The sequence below is a fragment of the Salvia hispanica genome, chromosome 4 (genome assembly GCF_023119035.1).
Source record: "Salvia hispanica cultivar TCC Black 2014 chromosome 4, UniMelb_Shisp_WGS_1.0, whole genome shotgun sequence".
Lineage (NCBI taxonomy): Eukaryota > Viridiplantae > Streptophyta > Magnoliopsida > Lamiales > Lamiaceae > Salvia > Salvia hispanica.
In genome coordinates, this window is record NC_062968.1 from 13,959,511 (window position 1) to 13,965,898 (window position 6,388).

Genomic DNA, 6,388 nt, shown 5'->3' on the forward strand with positions numbered 1-6,388 from the left:
GATAACCACAACATAATAATTCATCCAATACACCACCACAACAACAACAATAGCTCCAACAACATATTAATTCTTCAACACACCACAACAACATCAACAAATTAATGAAAAATTCAACTCGCCAATGAAGATTGTCAGTGCTCGTTAGATGGTGGATTTCTTGGATAGATCTCGTATAGTCACTCCCAAACAAAGCGCACAGTGTTCCTCGCCTCGCGCCTATCCCAACTTTCACCTTCCATAGGCCATGGGTGAGGTGGGAGTTCGTCAGTAAGAATCATCCATGCTCGATCCGTGTTCTCCTCTTCGTTGGTTGAATCATCATAAATGCCCAAATCCATGTTATATTTGTCGATCCGCCAAAAGCTCAGGTTCAGGTGGGGATGGCGTCGCGCTGAGGGGGAGCGAGGTTGAACCCAGCTATCATCATTTCGATTGTTCTCGGTCATAGTACGAGACGATCGAGAACGAGGTAACTTGAGACGATGGGCGTTGCACACGTGCGGAGCGGCGAGAATTCACCCAACCCAACCTTATGCATTTGGGTTACAATCGTCGTGGTGTAGAGAGGATCGAGAGAAACCGAGGCTGGAGACGATGGGCCAACGTTGCCGAGTTCACCGCGACGAGGGTGTGCGACCGTGAGTGGGCGCAGGATTCACCCAACTCTCTACATTTGGGTTACATCGCCTGTGGTGCGAGAGGATCGAGAAACGAGGCTAGAGATGATGGGCTAGTGCCGCCAACGTTCCCACAACGACGATGGAGCAATTAGGGAGGGAAAGAAAGCTTTAGGGGGAAGAGAAGAGTCGGCGAAGAGATAAAGTTATTTATGAATCTAGTGGTTTTCCAAAATATGAGAAAGTTGTTGAGATGGGAGAGTGAGGACGGATGAAATGATGTGGTGGTTGGGATGAGTGATTTTTAGATGAAGTTAATTGTGAATCTAGGGTTTTCCAAATACGAGGAGTTGCTCGATGAGAGAGGGACGAAATGTGGTGGTTGGATGAGTGATTTTTTTCTTAAAATTGTTAAGCATTGATTAGATTTTAATTGTAATAAGGGCATAATTAATTAAGGAGTTTGAAATCCCTAATTTTTACGAAATGGAAATGTATCAACTTTGTTGGACAAACTAAAAGAGAAAGTGAATCAACTTTTATGGGATGGGGGGAGTACGTGAAAGCTATGGAGGTTTCTGTAGCGGCACAACGGTGTCGGCTTTAAAGGGGAGTCTAACGAGCCATGAGAAATGAAGTTCTTGGTTATGTGCTTTTAATTGGAATGACGTCATACGGGCGGTTCGACCATTGTGGCTAAGAAAACATTGTAAAAGTATTATTCATCGTTGTAAGGGGTTGTCGGCTTGGTTGCCTTGTTTTTTCCTTTCCTTCGCCGCCTCGTGGCTTTGCCCTAGTTAGACGATGTCGACAGGACTCGAGCCCTTTGCATTGATTTCTATGAACGCTTCGACCTTTTTGTCGCCAGGGGTAGTTGGCCACCACCACCCGTGCCACCCCCACCATTTGAGTGTATTGGCAACGGCCGTGTGCTTCTTCCCTTTGAGTCGAGCCCGTGATAGACGGATGTCACCCGTCCATCTATCAATATCCGACCTTATTCAAAATCTGGCATCTTGAAGGTCCTCCGGTTTTGTAGGAAGAACATCATAGGCGCCCCAATGTCGGGTCCGGCTCCACTTGGTACTACTTTTTTTCTCGATCGAAATAGTGTAAAGTATCTTTGTAGTGTTGGTTACGTTTTTCTCGGGTGCGATTGTTGTACTTTTCGATCATCCTAGCCCAAAAACATTCGATTTTGTTGGTTCTTGGGTGATCCACACTTCAACAATTTCTGTCCGAGGCGAGGGGGTGACGGGCTACTGCGTCGTAATTACCACTATACTTGAGTATCTTCCTTTTCCTTCATCCTGGGGGTCTCCCCAATTTGGAATAGCAATTGTGTCACCTGGGGGTCCCTATCGCAAGTGGTCCATGAAGGGCCAATAGACGCTATCACTTGGAGGATGGACACCAATAGCAGCATCGATGAACTTGACCGGAGCGGTAACTGGAAATGGGACGGGTCGTTGTTGAGATTGTTCATCCAATTCGCCGAAAATGGTCTTTAGCCCACTATAGTTGCTAATGAGAATCAAGTTGTTCGAAAAAGGAAATGAAGATGTAGAAATGTTTTAATGTGAAAAAATGATAAAGGATGATATGGGTATTTATAGATGATTTTAGGATAAAAAAGAGGATAAAAAATGGAGAAATTAAAACTGGTAAAAACGATAGTATTTAGGGAAAAAAATTTTTTTTAAAAAAAAATTATTTATTTTCAATTTTATAATTAAAAATAAATAATAATAAATATCAAATGGTCATATTCGATACTCTCAAGGGGTGGGGGGTCACCAAAACCCCCACGCGGGGGAAAAATTTGGTGGGGATCCAAAAAATTTTAGATTGGGGGGCAATTTATAAATAAATAATTTCATAACATACTAAAATAATATAAATATTTAAAATGATCTTAAAATAAAGTTCAATTTTAAAATCACTTATATTAAAAAACGAATAACACTCATTTATAACAGGTGTGTTTATCGGGGGGGAGATGACCGAAATAGTGAATGGTCTTATCAATACACAAATGTATAACTCCGGGGAAATTTCAATTGCGCCATATTCATCAAAAGATAATTGGGTTCAATTTCTCCCCCCTTTTACAAAGGATCCCATATACGGGGGTGGGGTTTTTCGGGAAATTCCTCCCTCTATCTTTGAGATGTTTGGATTTTTCAAAAATCCATGGACATCGAAAAAAATGCAACGACACCTAATTTATATATTTCGTTTTTTAAATGAATTTTTTTAAATTTTTAAATTTTAGTTATTTTATTTTACATTTTTGCCTTTTATTATTTTTATTGTATTTAAAATTTCTAAATAATATAATATTTTTTTTTTTAAATTTTATATATAATTATATTAATTAATAAATTATATTTTATTAATTTAATTTAATTTAGTCTTTCCAATGTCAAAGGGTTAATGTAGATAAAATAAAATTAAATTAAAAAATAAAAAAAAAGGTAGTGAGAAATTTTTTTTTAAATTTGAATTAATATAGATTAAAATAAAATCAATATTTAGTGTGACATTTATCTACAAATGGACCCGCATATGTGAAATGGTTTTTAAAAAAAAATTTTGAACGGTTGGGACTAGAAAGGATGCGAGCGCCAATTTATAAAACCCAAAAAAAAAAAAAAAATAAAGGTCCTTCTTCTTTTCTGTAAGAACCCACATTTTCTAGACAGCCTGCTACGGGTTTAAATTTGATGGATATCGACCCTGAAGATGTTTTTGGCGACGAAGACGACCCCGAAAATGAATTCTACCAGGTTATATTCATCACTGAAACCAGTTTTCCCCTTTTTATTATGTTGCGGAAATTTTTAATTTTAATGCTGACAAAATGTTTGAAAAAGCGCAGGAGAGATGCCACGAAAGAGTTTTTGGGTATTTGGTGGAGCTTCCCCCAAAAAGTTCTCCCCACCCCTTCAGTAACATTTTCTTGCTTTCTGTTCTCTTTTTCATCCCTAATTCCTTTTTTGTTGTGTTTACTGAGAATTTTTTTCTTTTACTTTATGATTTTGGGTTCACATTTGTTGCTTCATCTTTCTTGGTTTTTTATCGGTTGAGATAATTGGTAGCAAAAATACATGATTTTCAAGCATTTATGATTTTATACAGTTATATGATTTTCAACATTCATATTTTCTTTCTTTTACAGTTTATCCAATTTGTATGAAGAACCCAAGTACTATTTTGTTATGGCCCATGCCATTTATTTGCTATATTTTTTAGGCTGCTGCATTTCTTTTTGGATGGACTCATCAAAGCATGTCGTAGTTATAATAGGACAGTATATATACATACAAAATGATGTTCTGGTATTTCTTCTAATGGGTGAATGACTAATGCTTTTTGCAGGAAGATCAGAAATATGTTAGCCCTTTTAAATGCTATCATAAGTATATCAGTGTCCTTGAAGACTCAAATTATCAATAGGTCTTATGATGAAGTTGCTATTTGCTTCTTTAATACTGTAAGCTTTGAGGCCTTTGCACTCATGTACTTTTACCCTCTTTTATGAGGAAGACGGTTACATTTTATTCGTCGTCACTTTTAGATGCCCTCTTTGAGCGTGGTTCTTAAAAATTATATTCGTTACAGTATTTCAAAAAATGAATGGAGAAGGGTATAAAGGTGGAAAAACAAATCGAGTTAAAAAAATTAAAATAGTTATGCATATTTTCCTCATAGCTTTTTACACTTAAAAGCAAGGAATGCAACTAGTTTCCCAAAATCCAAACAACATTAAGCATTCAATTGATGGAACTGAATCTTTTGCTTTTAAAACTAGTTTTTACTACTGAAGTACCATTGTCTCATGTTAGTTCCCAAAAGCTTGATTTATAGAAGGAAAAGAAGAATCTGCAGGACCTAACTGGTGTATACGTTTTAATGTTCCCGAGCGAGAGGGATTTAGATAGACCAACAGCTAGGCTTATCAAAGAATTTGATCGGGTACAAGGTCAGTTGTGATTAGCTTTGTTGAGCTTCATTTCCAGTAATTTATTAGATTGGCGGCAATATATTGGATCAAAAATTTCAAATATGAAATCCGTAATTTACTAATAACCAATCCTTAAAAAATTTTTTTCTGGTTGTCACACACACACACACACATAGAGTGACACCGTAATGAAAAAAAGTTTAATGACTGTAAATTCTCATTCTCTGGAATTCCTTCAGTTGGTGTGTAGAGTAGAGGCTTATCCCTTTTTGTTTGATTCTTTGTGAGGACAGAGTCATTCAGTAAACAAATCGGGAGTAAGTATGGCATCTTGCCGAAAACCCCTGATAATTCTCTTTACAATGCTCTTTGGGCTGCACAAGCACTGTTACGCAAAGGGTAGGTTTATTTTTATCTTGCAAGAGTAATTAGATATACCAAATTTGGAGAATGACAATGATACCTATTCTTTAACTTTTCAAGCATATTATTTTTCTTAGTTCAATTGTCTTTTTTGGTGATATGCTCTATCAGGTCTCCAAAACTTGACAAAAGAATTTTGTTATTTACAAATGAAGATGATCCCTTTGGGAATATGGGAGTGACAAAACTGGATATGATGAGAACAACAATACAACGTCAAAGTAATGTGTCACTCATGCTCATGCACTTAAAATTGTAGAATACTCTTAAAGCTAGAAGCTTTTGATGTTTAAATGATGCTGTTTTAGCATTGTGTGTAACTCTACTGAAAATTTATGAGAATATTGTAAAGTAATGTCAGGTTCTTTTCAGGATGCTCAAGATCTTGGAATCTCAATTGAACTCCTTCCCTTCAGTAAACCAGATGATGACTTCAATGTGTCTACTTTTTATGCTGTGGGTTCATGTTCAAATTTTTTCCCCCCTTCCGATATATTTGTGTTCGAATTTATATATATCGTCTCATATGTTCAGGACTTACTGGGATTGGAGGAACTGATCTGGCTGAGTTTAAGGCTTTAGCAGCTGAAGGTTTGAATCCACCAGTTTTTTTCTAATCTGCCTAGATTTAATTTTTCTTATATATGTGATCTCTGTCATTTACATATATATTTCTCAATTATCATTGCATGCATTATAACCAGATAGTAGTATTGGGCTCCATCTTTGCTAATTCAAGAGGGAGATGACCTATTGTTAATATGAAGGATACTCCAATTGTGCTTGCTTGTTTACTCTTTTTTTCCATTTATCTTCACAAAGTCCTCTGGTACCAGATTTGAAGACATCAAAGATCAGCTAGAAGCGTATGTTCAGAAAGAAAGTTCGAGAATTAACTTCATCATTGCTGGTGGCAAATCCATAGAACTAAATACATATGCTGTTGTCCGTCCAACCAATCCTGGTCTGTTTTTGTTCTGTGCTCCTGTTTATATTCCTTCTTGGGGAAACATCTCTCATGTCTTCTTTTTCTGCTCAGGGAATATCACTTTGGGTCGATTCTGTTACTAACCTTCCTATAAAGGTATTTTGTAATGAAAAGTAGTTTTGCTTGAACATCTAGAAGTTAAAACCTTGTAGCTCTTCCCAATGTCAATTAGAGAATTGTATCAGTTATCATAGTTACTTAAACCCAAGCCTGATACCAGTGTTGGCTTGAATGATTATGCAGGCAGAGAGATCGTTCTTCTGTTCAGATACTGGTGCTCTGCTGCAGGATCCCAAAAAAATTTTCAGACTTACAAAAGGTGAGCTACTCTGTTGAGCTGACCTTTATGTTTAAGGCAACGGTGACTTTGTTCTTCAGAGTTGTTGTTCT

At 36.9% G+C, this 6,388-nt stretch overlaps 1 pseudogene; it reads left to right on the plus strand.

Moving 5' to 3' along the window:
* Positions 1-3,346: 3,346 nt before the first annotated feature.
* LOC125220409 overlaps positions 3,347-6,388 on the plus strand; it is a 4,762-nt pseudogene continuing 1,720 nt past the window's right edge.